This window comes from Schistocerca gregaria, chromosome 1 (genome assembly GCF_023897955.1).
Source record: "Schistocerca gregaria isolate iqSchGreg1 chromosome 1, iqSchGreg1.2, whole genome shotgun sequence".
NCBI classification, from domain to species: Eukaryota; Metazoa; Arthropoda; class Insecta; order Orthoptera; family Acrididae; genus Schistocerca; species Schistocerca gregaria.
The window spans coordinates 537,537,633-537,559,480 of NC_064920.1; the positions used below are offsets into that span (position 1 = coordinate 537,537,633).

The 21,848-nt window shown below is 45.6% G+C and overlaps 1 protein-coding gene across 13 annotated transcripts in view; it reads left to right on the forward strand.

Annotated features, from left to right (window-relative positions):
* Nucleotides 1-21,848, forward strand: part of LOC126355485 (phosphatidate phosphatase LPIN2) — a 284,685-nt gene that overhangs the window by 52,479 nt on the left and 210,358 nt on the right. For 6 of the 13 annotated variants that reach the window (XM_050005848.1, XM_050005811.1, XM_050005840.1 and 3 more), the window contains exon 2: nucleotides 17,096-17,142. The exons of the other annotated variants lie outside the window; for them this stretch is intronic. The gene's annotated coding sequence lies outside the window, so the exon portion shown is untranslated. The remainder of the gene's footprint in view (nucleotides 1-17,095; nucleotides 17,143-21,848) is intronic. 13 annotated transcript variants of the gene reach the window in all.

The window sequence follows — 21,848 nt, forward strand, 5'->3', positions numbered from 1 at the left end:
CTGCTCAGGTGCTGCCTGCAACCATCGATCTGATCTTATCATAAATGACTTTCACGACCGATTGCCTTGTTACTGGTGAATCTTCCGGGTCGTATGGTCGTGACCCATGAAACTTTCTTACGGTGCGGTCACGGAGTCGACGACATCGATGGATTTCAAATCAGTACACCACTACTTGTGAAGTAGCAATATAGCCGAAAAATTGGAAATTCGTGGTAAGGACTTATGGGACCAAACTGCTGAGGTCATCGGTCCCTAAGCTTTCGCACTACTTAATCTAACTTAAACTAACTTACGCTAAGGACAACACACATATCCATGCCAGAGGGAGGATTCGAACCTCCGACGGGGGAAGCCGCGTGGACCGTGACAAGGCGCCTTAAACTGCGGGGCTACCCCGCGCGGCACAATATAGCCGATTTCATCGCCATAACGTAGAGATTTCGGACGACAATCGGTGAAATTCAAATTACGAGTCTTCCTGATTGATTAAAACTGTGTGCCAGAGTGAGACTCGATCTCGGCACTTCTGCCTTGCAGGTGCAAGTGCTCTACCGACTGAGCTATCCAAGCACGACTCACGACCCACCCTCAGAGCTTTCTTTCCCGTCCGGTACACAGTTTCATATCAGCGCACACTCCGCTGCAGGGTGAGGAGAGCTTCTGACAAGTTTGGAAGATAGGATATGAGGTACTGGCGGAAGTAAATCTGCGAGGGCGAGGCTTGAGTCGTGCTTGGGTAGCTCAGTCGGTGCCGGCACCGTAGCTAAGCATGTTCGGTCAGAAGATTAGCTGTCCTCTGAAAAAAACTGAGTGAAGGGATGAACGAAGAACGTGAACGGGAGTCATCGGCGGTCCGCTCCGAACGAATTCAATGAACAATATAGAACAAAATGAGGTACAAAAATAGTCGGTAGAGCACTTGCCCGCGAAAAGGTCCCGTGTTCGAGTATCGGTCCGGCACACAGTTTCAATGTGTCACGTAGTTTCATACCAGGGCACAAGCTGCTGCCTTCGTTCATAAAATTGAAATTAGGTTTTTTTTAGACCGTACGAAACACAGATTGTGAGAAGCTGGTAAGATTAGTCAAAGAAGGCGTTTGTGGCAGCCTGAAGATGGAAATATCACGGTCGGGACGTAGTTCAGAATCTACGGACTCAAATCGCATGTTTATTGGAAACCGCAAGCAGGCAAAACCTTGGTCGGAAATCTTGAAAATTATAAACTCAAAAAATAATTTCTTCAAGTGAGAAGGAGAGCGTATCTTATGCTCAAAGCTACTGTGGTGAACCTTTTCTGGATTGTGATAGGTGGACTTTAACTGTCTACAAACTATTGTTACTGCTTACTCCCGTTCTGATGCCTGTAGGGTGGTGATTCTGTCACATGAAGTGAATTGTAATATGGTGTATGTGTTTCCACTTTCCAGTGCTAGATGTTCAGACTGTCTTAATCTAAAGTTTATGTTCGTCTTTCACACGTAGCTGAATGGCAGTCATTGGAGATTAACTGACCTATGTGTGCATAGCTTCAAATAAAGTCCAGCAAAACACAGTGTTTGTAATCTTGATTGTCAAGGTCACCAAAAATCGTCTCGAATTCGTAAAGCCGAAGACTCATAAGTAAAATACTTTCGGATAACGAAAGGAAGACCCATATGTGAAACACTTTCGGATAACGAAAGCTAATTTAGAGTAGCCAGAGAGGCCTGATTCGAACTTTTTTAGTTTGTCTTCATGGTGAGTATGCAGTGGACACCCCAGTCTTGAAAAAGTGACAATAGCCGGGTTGACAATGCTGCACACTCATGTTCCTGGTTTGACTAAAATGAGGCATCTGCCGCGCCTATATTGTCCTGCTAAATTAGCCGATCTTTATTGCACTGAAACTGTCTGGGATTATTTTGAACTAAGAATTAAACGCAGGTATCAACATCCCTGCAAGCTGGTAGCTCTACACTTTGAAGGAGTGGCTTCAGCTGGTAACGGCATAGCTCATTATCAAGGATAGAGACAGTGCTACACGATATAAGCGTGATGTCTCCTGAAGAACGAGTGCATTACTTGGGTTAGTTCTCAAGTCACTAGAGTTTGTCCGTCAATTAATGTTCTGCCACCACACCGCGTTTGTCATGTTGTCTTTGTTGTATATGGAACAGGACATTGTTCTGAGATGACCGAAGAATTGCTGCAAAGGATACTTTTGCAAGCATTCTGTCATTATAGCTAGATCACTCTTCTTCCTGCTAAAAGAAATGTAGGTTAAAGCACAGCTATACTGTACACCGATAAAACGTACATCGAAATACGTATACCGATTCTTCATTCATATCTGAAAAAGTGTGATAGATTGTGAGAATTAGTACTTTTTAGTCCATCCCGCCACATCTATGTCACAACTGACCCTTTTTTTCCAAAAGGAAGTCTCCAATTATTTAGAATAATTGCAACGTACGTTTTTGAAAACTCTGAAAATGGTGCAAATGGCTCTGAGCACTATGGGTCTTAACATCTGAGGTCATCAGTCCCCTAGAACTTAGAACTACTTAAAGCTAACTAACCTAAGGGCATCACACATATCCATGCCCTAGGCAGGATTCGAACCTGCGACCGTAGCGGTCGCGCGGTTCCAGCCGGCGAAAACTCTGATTAAATACTTATATATTCAACCGATTAGCAGCAGATGGTGGTAAACCATGCTTTCACGTGAACAGCCATTCTGTTCTTCATATGTTCCCGTGTAATTTATAATCATGCGATTTGAAATAAGGTTATTTTATTCTGTATTTCGTACAGCGCTGGCACATTTGAAAGATGAACGCTCCCTGTGTCTCTGTGAGTGCCGTGTCACCGCCGATTTAAAAGGCGCCCTATGCGTGGTCCCGAAAACAGCCTTTGTAGGTGCTTTCTGTGACGTAGTCGGGTGAAGAGAGCGGCGGCTTGCGTAATCACTCTTCAGGTAACAACAGATTATAGATGATACTATTTACTGCGCCGTGTGTGTTAAGTTTATTCACATTCCATGGACAAACGCTACAAGAGAAGAATCAACGCTTCCATACGAGCTGTTGCTTCTTTTCTTTTTCAGACTACTTCAGGAGAGTTATACAGGGAGCTGAAGGATAATCTTTACTATTTAAAAACAGTGTGGATCACAATTTATTTATTGAGATGACTGGTTTCGACCACTGCTGTGGTCATCTTCAGACCATTGAGTAGGAACCTCTTTCTGCTGGAGAGTAGTGATTCTCCAACAGAAAGAGGTTCCTACTCAATGGTCCGAAGATGACCACAGCAGTGGTCGAAACCAGTCACCTTAGAAAATAAATCGGGATCAAGACTGTTTTTAAATAGTAAATATTTGTAACACACTGATCACTCCCATAATGTATTCAAAAGTAATGAAGAATAATCCTTTTCTCAACATGAAACACCGCTATTGAAATTAGCCAAGTGGGAATTTTAGAGATTTGGCGTCTGAAGCTCATCATCAGTATTTATATATTTCTCACAATATCTTAGACGCTACGGAATCAGGCGTATCTGTTAGAAACTGCTGCTGTCTTTATTTTAAGATGCTCGTTTTATAACTATTTACGTAACCTCATATGAATCGCATAACTTGCATTTAGGAACAGGTGTTGGCACTTGTTTCCTTCTCTACTATATTGAAACTTATTGTTCATGTAGGCAAAGAATACTACATTTTGGCGCTTTATAATTTGCCCATTCACATCCAGTCTTGAATAAAGTTAATATTCTGTCAAGGTAAGACTGAAACGCCCATGCAGATTAAAACTGTGCGTCGCACGAGGATTCGAACCCAGCTTGGTACGGGACACGAGCCGCCTTCACGGCTTCTCTCCTACTCTCCAGACTATACTGTTCTCCGCCATATCGTACAGGACTGGCACTCCCGGAAGAACAGACAGACACCGTCGGAAATAAAGCTGTGAGTGTGTCTCGCGTCGTCCATGAATTCGGAAAGCCATCAGTAAAGCCGCGGTTTCGGCATCGGGTCGAGAACACAGTTTTATCTACCAGGAGTGCTCCTCCGTAGCATAGCGGTAGCGTTTCCGCATATCACGCAGGGGGCCCGGGTTCGATTCCCGGCAGGGGACTGGGTGTTGTGTGTCCATCATTGACCCGTAACTCCACTAAAAAGGACTTGCAATACGGCGGCCGAACTCCCCCCATCACGGGACCTCCCGGCCAACAATGCCATACGATCATTTCATTTCATTTTATCTAGCAGGAAATTTGAAGTCAGTGCACATTCTACGGTAGAGTGAAAATTCATTGTGAAGATAACATTGGATATTCGTGCAAGCTTTTCTCTCTACGTATTGGATAACTGCGATATCCGAGACAAAGTCCGAATTTACATCTATCGGCGGTTTTGTTGGGATATAACACAAAGATGAGATTGGTTCTATTACTTTTATTGCGGTACACCAGAAGCTAAATGTGTCTATGAATGACTTATTTTTTTAATGTGAAAGCACCGAATCGTACCGTGGTTCGAAGTCCACTTTCATCTGTAAGCAGCCCTGTTACTGTATGGGTTATTCTGTTCAAAGGTCAGAGGAACGCTGGGCATGCCATATCTAATAAACCATATCTAGGAAAGCACTGTGGTGCCCCTGCTCGTGTTGACCGTACAGCTGTGTTGCTGAGCCTGCTGCTGCATAAACGAACGTGTTTATTTCGAAGGGCTATAGGACCCATTCATCGCTGACTCACTACCGGGCATTCACACAGCCTATGAGAACCCTGCTCGACGCAGCCCCCGACACTCGGTGGCTGAGGTCGCGGTTCGACCTGCGCGATGCGTATCGATCTCTCGCAGCGCGCCGCAGCCGGAGCGGCCGCGGCATTGGTCGACTTGGTCACGTGACACGGCGCGGCGCCCGCATCGACCGCCGGGGACTGTCCCCGATTCCTGCTCTCTCCAGACCCCAAGGCCGCTCCCGCACCCCACTCCACAGCGACTGCTTTCGCTGGCAGCTAGCTGCCTGCCGGGACGGAGCGTTTGTTTGCAAAGCACATGAAATGGAGCCAATTAATTCGCCCCAGTTTCCGTGCCCCCCCCCCCCCCCTTCAGGAATGCCGAAGTGTGATTCAAATGCGTGCGTTGTTGATCGCTGTATTTTGAGCAACAGCAGTTCATTTCGCGCAGTCTTCGTATCTACTCCCACAAAAGCTCACAGACCGTTCCAACGGTGTAGCAAAATAGTTACGGAGTTCCAAGTACCTCGTGCGTGCAGCATCTCAGTATCGATGGAGAGTATGCAGTATATTTGGATCACACAGGCACTTTTCAAGCCACTGTTCAGTGTGTTTTGTGTGAGTTAAGCGAGGGAAAAACGACGTTCTTTGTTTAATCCGCGCAGTACAAACTCACACTCGGTTCATTGACGACAGTAAATGGAAAATGTCCATCAGATCGCTTGTGTCATTCACCGCACCATGTGCCGGTTTGCACGTCCAAATTTCTCTGGGATTATACGAAGTTTGCTACAGGATTGTCGAACAGTCTATCTCGAATACCGTTTTTCTATAATTCCTCAAATGTGTTTCGAGAGAACAATGTGCGCTTCTAACGGTGGAGCAGTATGTGACATCTTTCACAGGCAGACATCACTTGCTCAGAACCCAAGGCCGAATATGTCTTCCATTCCCCTCCTCTACATCCTGATACCGATGTTCATATCGGACTAGCTGAGCTTCTAATCTCGATGATGCACACCAGCTATATGGCTGATTAACCTAATAACAGTCCACGAGACTTTTTGGATTCTTGTCTTGTTAGAATGTTTTCGGTACCTACAGTACCTTGTTCGTCCAAAAAGATGAGATTGATTTCGTTCCTGCCGTCGAAGCGATGTCAGGGCAACAACTACCGTGGCGGCTTGTACCAACAATTGTAGACATGTGCAGTCGACCAGTCATTACTGAGTAGACAGTGTTCGGTAATGAATTGCGGCCTCAATGTGTCAACATTGTGTGAAGAATCGCAATGTAGCCATGAAAAGAATATCACTAAATCAGGTGTTCAAACCATTTTCAAAAGTGTCTTGAAAAAAGAGCGAAGTGTACTCTGTGTCCAGCACATCTCCACTTTCGAACGCCGGCCGCGGTGGTCTAGCGGTTCTAGGCGCTCAGTCCGGAGCCGCGCGACTGCTACGGTCGCAGGTTCGAATCCTGCCTCGGGCATGGATGAGTGTGATGTCCTTAGGTTAGTTAGGTTTAAGTAGTTCTAAGTTCTAGGGGACTGATGACCATAGATGTTAAGTCCCAAAGTGCACAGAGCCAATTTTTTGACTCCCGAACGAAAAGCGATGACTCGTGGACGCTTGCTGCATCATGACTGAAACGAATACGCAAACACTTCTTTTCTGTAAAAAAATCACCATGGGTGACAAGACTGGTGTTATCAACACGAGCCTACAGCAAAACAACAAAGTGCATAATAGGTTTCTGAGTGTTCGGCAAGACCGAATAAGGTGAGAATGTGGGGAGCGAGTTGAACACTATCACGAGTTGAACACTATCATAAAACAGGATTTCTGACTCAAACTGCTCTGCTCGCAACGCTACAGAGATTCTCCATACACAAAGATAAACAACGGCACAGCTACTGCCATTTCGTCGTTGCCATCCCTTGGCTATTACCCAGAAATTTGCAATGTTTTCATTATAACTGCAAACAGTTATATACAGTCAGAAATAAGTAACATATTACATGGATTACATATTAAATATAGTTTCCGTAATAAAGTTTACAGCTTCAGAATCATAAGTACAGTAAAAGTTATCAAAGGGCCAAAAAGTTTTGAATGATGTATAAGGTATTTTATATGCATATTCGGTGTTACATGGCGACATACCATCAGACTTCCGGAAAAATATCGTTCCGTGCGTTTTATTCGAATGGTGTATGACTTTGTAGAACACCTGACACATTGAAACCACCGTCTACACTTTCAAAGCAGCCTATGTTAAAGCGAAATTTTTTCCCAGTTGGAATTTTTCAAACATAGGCTTCGCATCCTGTACTTCACCGGTTAATGGCTCAAATGGCTCTGAGCACTATGGGACTTAACATCTGAGGTCATCAGTCCCCTAGAACTCAAAACTACTTAAACATAACTAACCTAAGGACATCACACACATCCACGTCCGAGGTAGGATTCGAACCGTAGCTGTCGCGCGGTTCCAGACTGAAGCGCCTAGAACCGCTCGGCCACACCGGCCGCTCCGGTTAATATGAAAACGTTATTGAGTAGTGTCTTTTATTATTCGTGAGCCATATTTTACAAATCTCAGACTAAATTTATATCAGCTAACATTGCAAAAAGAATAACAGAAAAGATACGCTAAATTATACAAAAGTATCAAACGACAGTCTGGTGTACGATTCTGCAAGGAATTCTCGCCGCCAACACATCAGGAAGCTCCTAGAATTTTCACCTCATTCCACAAATCATCATTAATTTAGGAAGTGAAAGAAAGGTCGGTAACTCGTAAATAATGGAGGAAAGTGAACTTATACACATACATTCTGTCTTCCTGCAGTTCCAAAATGCGTTTGACCAGGAACCAATTTATTTGGTAGACGACAAAAGCAATATTAAATGGAGCGAATGTTAGAGCTCAAATCAGAGTTTAATGTAGAGTCGACAACAAGAGCTCTAGAACACCAGAAGAATAGAGAGAAGAAATTGCCGGTGACATTGTCTTGGTTACCCTACTTACTTTAAGGCAATATCGGAAGGGTTCCTTTGAAAGAAATGCTGGTATTTTGATTTCACATCCTTCCTTAATTTGACCTCGAGTTCCGTCTACACTGGACTCGCATTCGGGAGGACGACGGCTCAATCCCGCGTCCGGCCATCCTAAATTAGGTTTTCCGTGATTTCCCTAAATCCCCCAGGCAAATGTCGGGATGGTTCATTTGAAAGGAAACGGACTACTTCCTTCCCCGTCCTTCCCTAATCCAATGAGACCGGTGACCGCTCTGCCTAGTCTCCTCACCCAAAACAACCGTCTCCTCACCCAAAACAACCCAAATCAAGTTCCATCTCGAATGACCTCGTCGTCGACGGGACGTTAAGTCTTGATGTTCCTTTTCACTCTGTCTCGGCACAGACACAATGAAGCCATGAACCCAAGTTGTGAACAAGGCACTGCGCAAGCCGGTGGTGGCTCCGTAAAGATGTGGGCTTTGTTTAAATGCTCCAACTCGACCGAACATTTGCTGGAAATCCTTATTTTCGGCAACTGGAAGACCATTTGCACCCATTCATGGATTTAATGTTCACAAACAAGTGTCGTGTCACTGGGCCACATTGCTCGCGTTTGATATGAACATTCTGGACAGTTCGAGCGAATAATTTTGCCACCCAGGTCGCCAGACATGAATCTCATCGAACATTTATGGGACATAATCGAGATGTCAGTTTGTGCACACAATCCTGCACCGGGAACAAAAAAATGGGACAAATGGCTCTGAGCACTATGGGACTTAACTACTGAGGTCATCAGTCCCCTAGAACTTACAACTTCTTAAACCTAACTAAGGACATCACACACATCCATGCCCGAGGCGTGATTCGAACCTGCGACCGTAGCGGTCTCGCGGTTCCAGACTGTAGCGCCTAGAACCGCACGGCCACTCCGACCGGCCACCGGGAACACTTCCGCAATTATGGACTGCTATAGAGGCAGCATGGCTCAGAATTTCTGCAGGAGACTTGCAGCGACTTTTTGGGTCCATGGCACGTTGAGTTACTGCACTTTGCCGGGCAAAAGGAGGTCCCACATGATATTAGGAGGTATCAGACGACAGTTGTCACCTCACTGCGACTGCATCATGATGGTACTTGGTACAGAAACCGGTAGTCATTAGACAAAGTAAAATCGCGACTGTAGATTCTAAAGTACATTTTTTTCTGTTCATATGAATGTGTGCGGGTGTGCCTAGAAACAAGGAAAGTTTAGTTTGCGGATATCTGGGACGTGAGACGCATTCGTCACAGAAGGAAAATCCCGGCTGCCCGCGCCAGACCCCCTGTGAGTCACTGGCCAGACGGCGGCAGGCAGATCGACCCCTGGCTTAGCGCCGCCTCGGCTGTCAGCGTCCTTCCCGCCGTCAGTGCAGAGGCTGCGTTACGGTGAGGGGCTGAGGGGGGAGGGGGCGCGGGATTAAGTAACAGATGCGCCGACTGCTGCAGCGTCGCCAGCCCTCCGCTGCAGTCGACTCCGCCGCAGACAGCCGTATCGATTACTGGCGCGCGCGGCACGCTGGGAAATCACTGTGTGTAACCCCAGCCGCCAAGCGTGTCACCCGCAGTTAACGACTACGTTCGCTCCTGAGAGGCCAGCTCAAACATCAGAATGCCCTCAGTAGTCTTGCGTCCATATTACACTTCCGTAATGCTGTTTAAGAGTGATGACGTAAAAGAAATTCGGGCCTCAGTCGAAATCAGGCACTGGAGTAAATGCAATGGCAACAAATGAACATTTGTAACGGACCGGGACCCTAACGCGGATTTCCTGCCTTGGGCGAGCGATCGCTTTAATGTCTTCGGCTATCCGAGCACGCTTTTCCCAAATTGTCGCATACTGCTTTCGTAGCGTCCACCGACAATTATCGTCATTGCTCGAGGCCTCGTCTAATCTACGCAAGAGAAGAGTTCTCACTTATCTGTACTGCAAGTATCGTCTGGTGCATATGGCTGTTAAAAAAAAAGTGTCGTTTGCCTTGAGAGGTGATAGCACTAATCGAAACAAGAAAAATAAGCGCAATAAACATTGGTCCGGAAAAAACACGTGTTCATAGGAAGGTCTGCGCGACGTTTGGTTGCGAATATTGGCACAGTCGTTGCATTGGCGCTCTGTCAAATGGCTCTGAGCACTATGGGACAACTTCTGAGGTCATCAGTCCCCTAGAACGTAGAGCTACTTAAACGTAACTAACCTAAGGACATCACACACATCCATACCCGAGGCAGGATTCGAACCTGCGACCGTAGCGGTTCAGACTGTAGCGCCTCGAACCGTTCGGCCACTTCGGCCGGCATAAATGTGTCGGCAGGGTATTATGACGTCTTACAGTAGTCTACCTACCTTTAGGTGGACTGCAGTCAGTCGTGTGGTTCGACTCGTGTTGTAGGTTACGTTAATTTTCGTCGTGTTTGTGTGCCTTATTGTACAATACTGTCAACTGTGGGTACGTATCATAGTGTTTTGCCTGCTTCCAAGCGTAAATTCACTTACGTGTTTACTGTTCTTACGCACAAATGGTGTAGTACATTTTCATTTTCTCTCTTCCACCACTTGCTAACAATGGAAGCGTACCATTCGACAAGTGAAATAGCGGATGTGATGTTCTGCTATGGTTTAGCAAATGGACGTAACCAGCGAGCCCGTTCCCTCTACGGTGAAAAACACCCACAGCGCCGACTTTTCCAGCATCTGAGGGAAACATGTACCCTTGCACCTGGGAACACGGACAGTGGAAGGCCCCGCACAGTCCGGCAAGAAAGGAAGAATAAATTGTTGTTGGTGTTAATAACGATCATCCTCATTTACCTCCTCTGCTTTACTGCAGATGACGTGTCACTGAGCAGATTTGTTCTGTGCATGCAGTACACGTGAGACGCCTAGTTGTTTCCACTGCACTGTGTGGAATACGAAGGTTCTGTTATAGTTCACTAACCTGCTGTCTTCAAGTTGATGTCCCCAGCGCAGAAAACAGCTCGCAGGTCGTAGGTTCTGTATCTTGAGGCTGAAACTGACGTTTAGCGAGGTTCTGTTCTGAAATAATGTATCACTTCTTTGGGATGGCACTCGCGTATTTTAATATAGCTACACGAGAAGACTACATGACCTTAATACAACACCTTCTGATACAGCAAAGCACATGATCAAACACAATGTTTACGAAAATGTATCTTTACACTATTTGTTGCACGTGTCTGTGCCTCATGACTACCGGAGTGAATCTTTCAGTAATTACTGGCAAACACATCCTGTCACAGACGTGACTGTACATCTCGACTGCCTAATCCAGAGTGACGAACAGGAACTTAAATAAAAATTGGAAACACATCCTACGACAGACAACAAGTCTGTTCTTCTCGACTGCCTAATCCAGAGTGACGAACAGCCCGAAACACTTGGCGCGTCATACCAGAAAAGGCGTGACCCCTAGAACTTAGAACTACTTAAACCTAACTAACCTAAGGACATCACACACATCCATGCCCGAGGCAGGATTCTAACCTACGACGATAGCGGTCGCACGGTTCCAGACTGAAGTGCCTAGAACCGCTCGGCCTTCTTTATATCCTTGATTAGAATGTGTTGCTATGGAGGTATCTTAACATTCATCTAAATTTCAGGTTAATTAGTTTTGAACTTTTGACTTAAGTAGTAGTAGTAGTAGTACCAGCAGCAGCAGAAGCAGAAGTGTGCTACGTAACAAATTATCAGTCTCACTAATGCAGGATATTCATTTCCTGAGCAGGTAGATATAATTTTATTGCTCTGTCGCACGGACGGAAGTGATACAATGCTCCGTGGCGATGTCCAAATACGTTTCCAGAGAGAAGACTGTTGAATCGTACACTAAATAGCGTGTGACTGAACGAAGATGAGTCTTATCTCCTCCTCCTCCTCCTCTTCCTCCTCCCCCTTCCCCTAGTTCGACAAATAATTGTGCAGCCGAAGTGGATTGCTGAAAACCTAATTCTATGAAAGCATATTGTGTTGTGTTGCGCTGCATGGAGTTAGATAAGATTCCATCTCTTAAAGTGGTGATCTTTTCGACCTCGATTTTTCACGTTTTTCCCCACTCTGTGATTAAAGTACTGACTGTGGTGTCAATAACCGGTTGTTTACAGGCAAATGGTATTCTATTGTTGTGATAGGTTGTTGCACTATGACAGTGGAGTGTCCACGTGGGAATCAGGGACGGTTGGCGTTTGTTTAATGCTGGGAATAGGCCCCGGAAACGCAGCCTCAACATATTGGAATGGTCCCTTTTTGGAGATCGGTGAGGACTTTACGAGAAAGAAGCAGAAAACAGCCTGGGGGCTGTATTGTGACGATGTTCGGTAAATCGTCACATCCGCGTTGAATGCAGGACAATGCCGAAACCGCCACCGTTGCGAGGAAAAGGCATAGTTTTTCGTGAGCACTTGTGTTAGAACTCTTTATCGAAAAACTGTGGGAGAGGGCAAGTGCCCCCTTTTGGCTTCCTGCCCCCTAGCCTCCATGCGGTTGCTGTGGAGGGGGAAACCCTGTCTTGACTACAGTAACCAGATTCAAATGGATGTAGCGAACAGAAGATATCCAGAGATGAAGAACTTTGCAGAGGATAAAGCAGCGCGGAGAGCTGCATCAAACCGGTCTTCGGACCGAAGACCACAACAACACAACTATGATCATTGCGTCTCACTCGTCCACATAACTCATAAAGTACGGCTTAATATGGATACTTTTTGTAATAAGAAATTGTCTTACGTGTGTTAGTTATCGTCCTTTAAGACTGTCGGTGAATTGTTAAATATCTAGTACGTGTCGGACTAGGGGTTGGATTTGGATTCATTTTGATTTGTCGTTAAGATATTGCCTCTAGAATACTAAATTCCAACTGAAATCTCGGAACTGCGGGTACATATTTAAGAAGTACAGAGCCAGGTGTGGGGAGTGAGTCAGCATCTCCGAATCGCGCTAGTGAATAACCATTAGCCGTTGGGAAGAGGCTGCGTGAGTCAGATTGGTGGTGCGCTGCGTGGGTGTCGAACAGAGCGCTGGCCGAGCCTGCTGAGGACTTTGCACCACTGGCTCGGCTCCAGTACGGAGAGGGGCACGCGGGATCTGTCGGCCGGGGCTGCCAGCGAGCGTGGGTGGCCAGGTACACACGGGTACCTCCTGGACTTAGACTCCCACGCAGTCCGGAGGCCGTCCATCAGTCTACACTACTGGCCATTGAAACTGCAACAGAGCGAAGGCAGCATGCTTGGATTTGCTAATGATAAGCATCTTTGTAAAAGCAAAAAAAGTAGGTAGTTGCAACGCCATCTGCATTACGTGTGTAAGGTAAGATTGCACAGCGGTCTTCTCATTCTGAAATGGTATTTCAGTGTAGCTTGTTTGTGGGAACGCCGTGTTACGGCTTGCGTAAGTAGGAGAAATGTCTGCCAGCATGTGTCGGAATTCTGAACAGGAAGAATCGTCGCCTATAGACACCTGGGTTTATCTTTCCGCGGCATTGTTGCTAACCTGGGACGGGATCAGACGAATGCCATCCGAATATGGAATCGATAGGTTCAGGAGCGCCATACTGGAAGCCACCAGCACCTCAATAGCTCTGCGCGACTAGCGCTGGGAGAACATGCAGGTGCTGCATGGTTTTCAAGACTATCTTATACTATTTTTTCTGCAAAATATTGGCAAGTTCAGCTAACGATGATGGAGGTGGATAGCCATCACCAAAGTAGTCCACAAATAGTCAATAATATTGAGAACTGGTGACTGTTGTAGCCAGATGAGATGCGACAAATTCATCCAATCGTGGACAATGCGAGCTGTGTGAACAGGGTTTCCGTCGTCTTGGAAAACAGCATCACCGTATTGGAACGAACATTGTGCCATGAGATGGACCTGAAGAGCCGAAATGGCAATAATGCGACCTTGCAGAGTACCCATGAGGCCCTTGGAACACCACGCTATGGCTGCCCAAACCATCACCGAACCCCCGCCATGTTCAACACTTGGGAAGTAAACTCAGCCAGAAGCTCGAAACAGTGTGCAACAAGACTCATCCTACCAAATGACGTTCTTCCATTGCTCCGTAGTCCAGGATTTATAGCTTCAGCTTTGTTTCCCTGTTATGTGCATTTGCATCACTGATGAGTAGTTCCGGATTTCAAGCTCGTCCTGCAATTCCGTGCTCCCTACGTATCGTGCGCAGGCAGGGTTCTCGAGTGCGACATTCAGTTCTACAGTGACCTTTGCAGCTGTCGTCGTCTGAGGTTTCGATACAATGGCCACAGTCACCCACTGTATCGAACACTCAATACAAAGATGTTTTTCCGCTTTCCTTGCCCACGGTCTAGATCTTCGACACGGCATCTCTTCAAACATCAGACATCTCGGCCACAATGGTTGCAGAAACGTTCGCCATACCAGCATCAACAATGTGCCCACGTTCTGATTCACTTAGCTCCGACATAACGCCCTCACAGCTGCTCAGAACATCGTCTTAACTCGACAGATACTTGCAAATGATTGGGGCATTGCACATCTGCCATTCGTGGTCAAATAAAACAGCGCAACCTACTCTGAAGCGCCAAATAAACTGGTATAGGCATGCGTATTCAAATACAGACAGATGTAAACAGGCAGAAAAAAAATTGTTCAAATGGCTCTGAGCACTATGGGACTCAACATCTGAGGTCATCAGTCCCCTACACTTAGAACTGCTTAAACCTAACTAACCTAAGGACAGCACACACATCCATGCCCGAGACAGGATTCGAACCTGCGACCGTAGCAGCAGCGCGGTTCCGGACAGAAGCGCCTAGAACCGTTCGGCCACAGAAGCCGGCTAAACAGGCAGAATACGGCGCTGCGATCGGTAGTGCCTATATAAGACGTCTGTTGCAGTTGTTAGATCGGTTACTGCTGCTGCAATGGCGCCTTACCAAGATTTAAGTGAGTTTCAACATGGTGTTGCAGTTTGCGCACGAGCGATGGGGGATAGCATTTCCCACGTAGCACTGGAGTGGGAATTTTCCCGTACGACTACTTCACGAGCGTATCGTGAATATCAGGAATCCGCCAAAATATCAAATCTCCGATATCGCTGCTGGCCGGAAAAAGATCCCGAAAGAATGGGCCCAACGATGGCTAAAGAGAATCTTCAGCGTGACGGAAGTGCAACTCTTCCGCATATTAACTGCTCATTTCAGTGCTGGGCCATCAACAAGTGTCAGCATGTGGACCATTCAACGAAACATCATCGATATTGGGCTTTCGGAGCCGAAAGCTCACTTGTGAACTCTTGATGAGTGCACGACACAGCTTTACCCCTCGCCTGGGTGCGTCAACACCGACTTTGGACTGTTGATGACAGGAAGCATGTTGCCTGGTGCAACGAGTCTCGCTTCAAATTGTATCGAGCGGATGGACGTTTGCTGGTACGGAGACAACCTCATCAATCCATAGATGCTGCATGTGAGCAGGGGACTGTTCACGCTCGTGGAAGCTTTGTAATGGTGTGGGGCATGTGCAGTTGAAGTGTAATGGGACCCCTGATACATCTAGATACGACTCTGACGGGTGACACCTGAGTATCGTGTCTGAGCACCTGCATACGTTCGTTCATGTCCACTGTGCATTCCGACAGACTCGGGCAATTCCAACAAGACAATACGACACCCCATACGTCCAGAACTGTTACAGAGGGGCTCTAGGTACACTCTTCTGAGTTTAAACACTTCCGATGGCCGCCAAACTCCCCAGACATGAGCATTATGAATCATATCTGGGATGCCTTGCAACGTGCTGTTCAGAAGAGATCTCCACCGTCTCATACTCTTACGGATTTATGGACACCTCTGCAGGATTCATGGTGCCAGTTGCCTACAGCACTACTTCAGATGTTAGTCGAGTCCATATCACGTCGTGCTCACGGGGGCCGTACACGATATTAGGCAGGTGTACCAGTTTCTTTGGCTTTTCGGTGCATATTCTTCCTACTAGCCGCATACGTACAATAGGTAAAATGTGTTATCTGCTAGCCTTTCTAACGTTGCATTTCCACTCGCCAGCAACGTATCTATCACAGCCGTACTCGAACTCTGCTGCGTGTAGGATGATCAATTAAAAGGATTGAAAAATAAAATGGTGAGATAGCAAATAGAAGTGGTCTCAAAATTTCAGCTGACAAACCAAAATTCATGACAAACATAAAAATGCACCAAAATTCATAGAAACACAAATAGGTAAAAGAGAGCGAGTTCGTAACTTCAAATATCTTGGAGAAAACAGTGCATTAGAAAAAATTTTCAGTAGATGTAAGAGTTAACAAAATAGGGAGAGCGTGTGGTTTGAAAAAGGACATTTACAACAAGAAAGGCATATCTAGAAAAACAAAACTAAAACACTATACCGCAGTGGTACGACCAGAATGTTTATAAGGATGTGAATGCCTAATAATGAACTATAACCTTGACAGAATATTGGTACTTGCAATACGGATAGTTAGAAAAGTAAAGGGTGCAATGCAAACTGCAGATGGCTGGAAAAAGAGAAGTACTGAGGAGATCTACCAAAATATAGAGAAAATATCAGAAGCAATGAATAAATGAAGACTAATCTTTTTTGGATACCTATACCGAATGAACGGGAACAAGCTCACGAAAGAAATATTCCTGCATTTCTAGAAGAAGAAGTCGACAATAGCTTGGATTACAGAAATAAGACGAGATCTACAAAGAAACAGATACCAGACAGCAGTCTTTTTAAGAACAAAATATTAAAGTTAAAAGCCTTTTAATGCCGAAGAAATAAGAAATTGGGAATGACATTGACAGAGAAATGGAAAGACAACATATGGAGATGACGGAGGACTGGAAAAATAGAAAGTAACAAGGAAGGAAGAGGAACTGAGAAACCTCTGACACAACTCATTTGCTGCGCATGATTTCGAGCATCATTCAAAGGCGCATCATTTCTTACCTTCAGTCATATGATTCTACAAAAGTTTTTACGTTTTTCTCATTTTTTAAATTGTCAAGTTTTGTTCACAAAAAAGTGAAAAATAATTTATTATGGATGGGTATTCTATTATTTTCGTAACTAACCTAACAACTTTCAAGCAGTTAAATGTTTTTTGCACAACCAGACCTCATGCTGCTCTGTTTGCTACCCCATTTTTCCATTTCTCACTCTTCTCTTGGCTATGAAAATTTGGATACAAGTCCATTGCCTAGTTTATAGTGCGTCTTGTTTTTATACCGCTCAAAGATCTGACCAACAAAGTACACAGGCTTATGTAATCATTTTGTTGTTGTTGCAGGTACGGCATCGCTTATTTGAGGAAGAATTGGGCTACGCATTGCAGCAGTGAGTATTCATTGTCACCCAGTAAATTAATTTACCAATTATACCGAGATACTGAATGTCTTCCCAGAAAAATATGGTAACCACACATCCAACACGACCGCCATGAAGCGGTTCTACGATACGTTGTAGAACACATGGAGTGTGGCAGATGCAGCCTAAAGTGCAGGAAGTGCCGACACCGGAGAAGCTGTTAGACGGGCAGGCTGCTAGTATGAGCTCTCTGTTATTGCCCACAAGGCACTGTCAGGCCGCCTAGAGAAGCAAACGTAGAAAATTCGTGCTGGCCATGAGGTGTTTGCTGAAAGCAATGGAAAACATGTAGCTTTCAGTCCGTGGTTCATGTCATCTTTAACGCTTCCGGCCTGACGTGGATTGGCTCCAGTTTGATGTACATGTGAAGGTTCAGAATTCAGGCTTTTAGTGTACGGGAAGTACATATCGGCCTAAGAGTGCACTCTGCACGACAGGAAGTCTGTGTTTCACATGCTACGTGGACCATCTTTATCATTTCTTTCATAGCACTGGAATATTGAACGCTACGTTCAGATGACGCAACAATTTGTAAATACCATACCTGTAGCAATAGACGACTTGCCAAATAAGTAGATTCCAAGGAGACGACAGTAACTTCATAAAGACCTCACCAAAGGTTATTGGATGGTTAAGTTCTTTCGACGAAGAACTCTGCAGAAACTACTTAATTAACAACGTAGCTAAATATTCACTTGCTTTATTTTTATAACAATTTGTTAATGATTTCTTATGCTTGTCTTATATGTTAATTTTGTGAGTGGCGTTTGTCACACTTTAGTTTTGCCATGTGTTAAATAAACATACGAATTAGATCTACATCCATGCTCTGCAAACTACTGTGAATGCATGGCAGACAGCACTTCCCATTGTACCATTTATTAGGACTTTCGCGCGGGAAGAAAGACTGTTTTACATGCATAATCTTCTCCTCAAGATCCCTGTGCGAGCGATGGGTACGGGGTTGTTGTATATTCCTGGAAACACCATTTAAAGTCAGTTTTTGAAACTTTGTAAGTACGCTGTCTCTGGGTAGTTTGCTTCTATTTTCAAGTTTCTGCCAGTTCAGTATCTTCACCTCTGTAACATGCTCCTAACGGTCAAACAAAACTGTGACCATTCGTGCTGCTCTCATCTCGATACTTTCAGTATCCTCGGTTAGTGCTATTTGCTACAGGTCCCACACACTTGAGCCATATTCTCAGATGCGTCACATGAGTTATTTCTAAGCAGCCTCCTTTATAGACTGAGTGTATTTTCCTCGTATTCTACCAATATATCGTATTCTACCGCGTGCTGTAGCTACGACTGAGCGTACGTGATCGTTCAGTTTCATATCCCAGGTATTTGCATGAGGTGACCGATTCCAGTTTGCCGGTCGCTTTGGCCGAGAGGTTCTAGGCGCTTCAGTCTGGAACCGCGCTGTTGCTACGGTTGCCGGTTCGAATCCTGCCTCGGGCATGGTAGTGTGTGATGTCCTTAGGTTAGTTGGGTTTAAGTAGTTCTAAGTTCTAGGGGACTGATGACCTCAGATGTTAAGTCCCATAGTGCTCAGAGCCATTTGAACCATTTTTGATTCCAGTTGTGTCTCGCTGATACTGTAGTCTATAGTATGTCTTGATTTTGTGAAGTGCAGGATTTTACATTTCTGAACATTTAGCGCAGTTGCTGGTCTTAGCACCATTTTGAAATCTTGTGCAGATCCAATCGTATTTGCGCAGCTTTTCTCGGATAGTGCTTCGTAATGAGTAAGTGCGTCATCTGCGAAAAGTCTGAAGTTACTGTTCTATTACCCGCAAGGTAATTAATATACGGCACGAGCAGCAAGGGTGTCCACACACTTCCCTGGGGCACACCCGAAGTTAGTTTCGATCCGAGATGACATGCTGCGTTCTCCCCAACTAGAAATCCTCAATCCAGTCATAAATTTCGCGAGCGGTCTAAGGCGCTGCAGTGCGGTTGGTCCCGGCGGAGGTTCCAGTTCTCCCGCGGGCATGGATGTGTTTGTTAGTCCTTAGGATAATTTAGGTTAAGTAGTGTGTAAGCTTAGGGACTGATGACCTTAGCAGTTAAGTCCCATAAGATTTCACACACATTTGACCATTTTTTATAAATTTCGTTTGATACCCACCCATAATTTCGTACATTTGATAATAAGTTACAAACACAATTAATGCAGTTTACGTTCTCGTTTCAAGAATACGTTACACGGAAAAAATGTAAAACAGTTGTAGTAGTTTCAACCGTATAAGAAAATGGGACCTGGGGCAAATGGCGACTGGGAACAGTGGTGGGTCACTGAAGCAACATAAACAGTCGAAAGAAAGGCAAGCTACTGGCCGAACATTCGCCAAACATACATCAAACCCTCCTTACTGCACGGCGCGGAAGCGTCTGCAAGCATTTGGATAGCTAACAATAGCAAGCGTGGTGTGAGAACAGAAAGCGCTCTGAAAGAAAGAGCGATGTCTGCTGCTGACATCGTGTATCCAGAGCCGGCTGCGAGCCAGTCCTCGTGGTCTGTCTGCGGTGCAGCGGGCCGCTCTAGTCGCGAGAGCTGGAGCAGGCCGTGTTACAACTTCCGCCATACTGCAGCTTGCCTGTCCAGTCCCGTACTCGCCAGCACTGCTTATACCACGACCACATACGCCGCCATGACGTTGCTCTTGCCAGCGATACGGTTCGGGGCTTGGCGAAGATTACTACATACCAGCATTAGCGATTTTCTCTCCCATTCCAACGAGGAACGCGCCGTAATCTCTTATCTCTTATTTTTCTCCTTGATTTCTACTGAAAATATTCGACGGTGGCAACATAATGGTCAGGCAGTCTTTGTCGAATACTGATTATGAGTCTATAAGTATATGCAACACAGTTTCGCAAGAACACCACCATCTTTTCTCCATACTTTCCCACTGCAGTTCCCTCACCATATCTGTCCCTTTCGTACGGGCTCTCCCCGGCATGTTACGATCTTAAAAACGCATCTCAGAAGTCGTTCGAGGTCTGCTCCCATGCCTACCTCTGAAGGACTCCGATACTGGATCAGTACTTTCAGACAGATTCACACAAACGTCTTGTATGTCGTTTCTTTTGCTTATGCATTGCACTTTCCCAGAATCCTTCCAGACAATCTAAATCTTCCATTCGCATTGGCTACAACTCTTTTTAGTTCAATTTTAGAACGTAGCACTGCGGCGTTCGTACGGGATCTATTGCCGGGCAGCCGAACATATCAACATACATGAGAAATTCTTAAAATACGCGTGCAGTTCGGTGTTTATTGATAGAGATCTTATTTCCCAAAGCGTAGCGTCCCAAGGCGTGTATTTCAGCTAAATTTCTACTGCTGATTGGTGACTAAGGAACGTATCATACAGCTCACAGAAAGAGCGTCGCCATCGAGGAATTCTTCTGGTGATAAGCATCTGCCTGTTGTATCATCGAATGCAATAGGTTGTGAGTGAACATAAAGAACACACAGTCAAGTGATCCCACCAGTCAAAAAGAAAGCGGGTAGTACTTTGATGTCAGCAGAAAGGCAGTAACAGCCGAATGGGAAGATCAGAAGAAAAAAAAATGGTTCAAATGGCTCTGAGCAGTATGGTACTTAACACCTGAGGTCATCAGTCTCCTTGAACTTAGAATTACTTAAACCTAAGTAACCTAAGGACATCACACACATCCATGTCCGAGGCAGGATTCGAACTTGCGACCGGAGCAGTTGCGCGGTTCCGCACTGAAGCGCCTAGAACCACTCGGCCACAACGGGCGGCCCATCAGAGGAACTCAATGGCTTCGAACGTGGACTAGTCGGCGAATGTCCTTTTCAAAACTGCCGAAGTCGACTGTTGTTGAAGTGACTGATGTGGAAACGTGAAGGAACAACCACAGATAAAACAAAACCAGGCGACCCTATGTCACTGACGTACACGGGTCGTGAGTATTGCCGACGGTGACTGTGAAAAAGCGCACGAAATCAGCGAAAGGCTGTAAGCACTATGGGACGTAACTTCTGAGGTCATCAGTCCCGTAGAACTTAGAGCTACTTAAACCTAACTAACCTAAGGACATCACATACACATCCATGCCCGAGGCAGGATTCGAACATGTGACCGTAGCGGTCGCGCGGTTCCAGACTGTCGCGCCTGGAACCGCTCGGCCACCCTGGCCGGCCATCAGCGGAAGGAATCACGCGCGAGTTCAAACGCGCTGCTAGCATTCCAGCTAGTGCAATGACTGTGTGTAGGGAGTTAAAAAGAATGGTTACAATAGTCAAACCGCTTCTCATAGCCAACACCATTCTGTAGTTAATTAGGTAGTGTAAAGAGAAATGAAGCCAGCCACAAACCATAAGGTGGAATGCGGAGAGCAGAAGTCGATTTAGAGTAGAATGACACGCTGGTGAAGGCGTTGAACCACCAAGGAAGGAACTTGTTATAGATCATCTAAATCACCTGAGACGAATGCTTCACGAGCCTTGCCCAATTCAAGCTCGTGCTGCTCGCGAATGACGTCGATGTAGCCTTCATTAAACCTTTCGATATTTGTTCCTCGTTCCATTGGAGGAAAGTAAAAAGCCTCCACACAACTATGGGCACTGTTTGATTGACGGAAAGTGGTTGCAGAAGTTCATTCAAGAAAGCATGCGGCCACCGCAATCTTGTTGGCGCCGC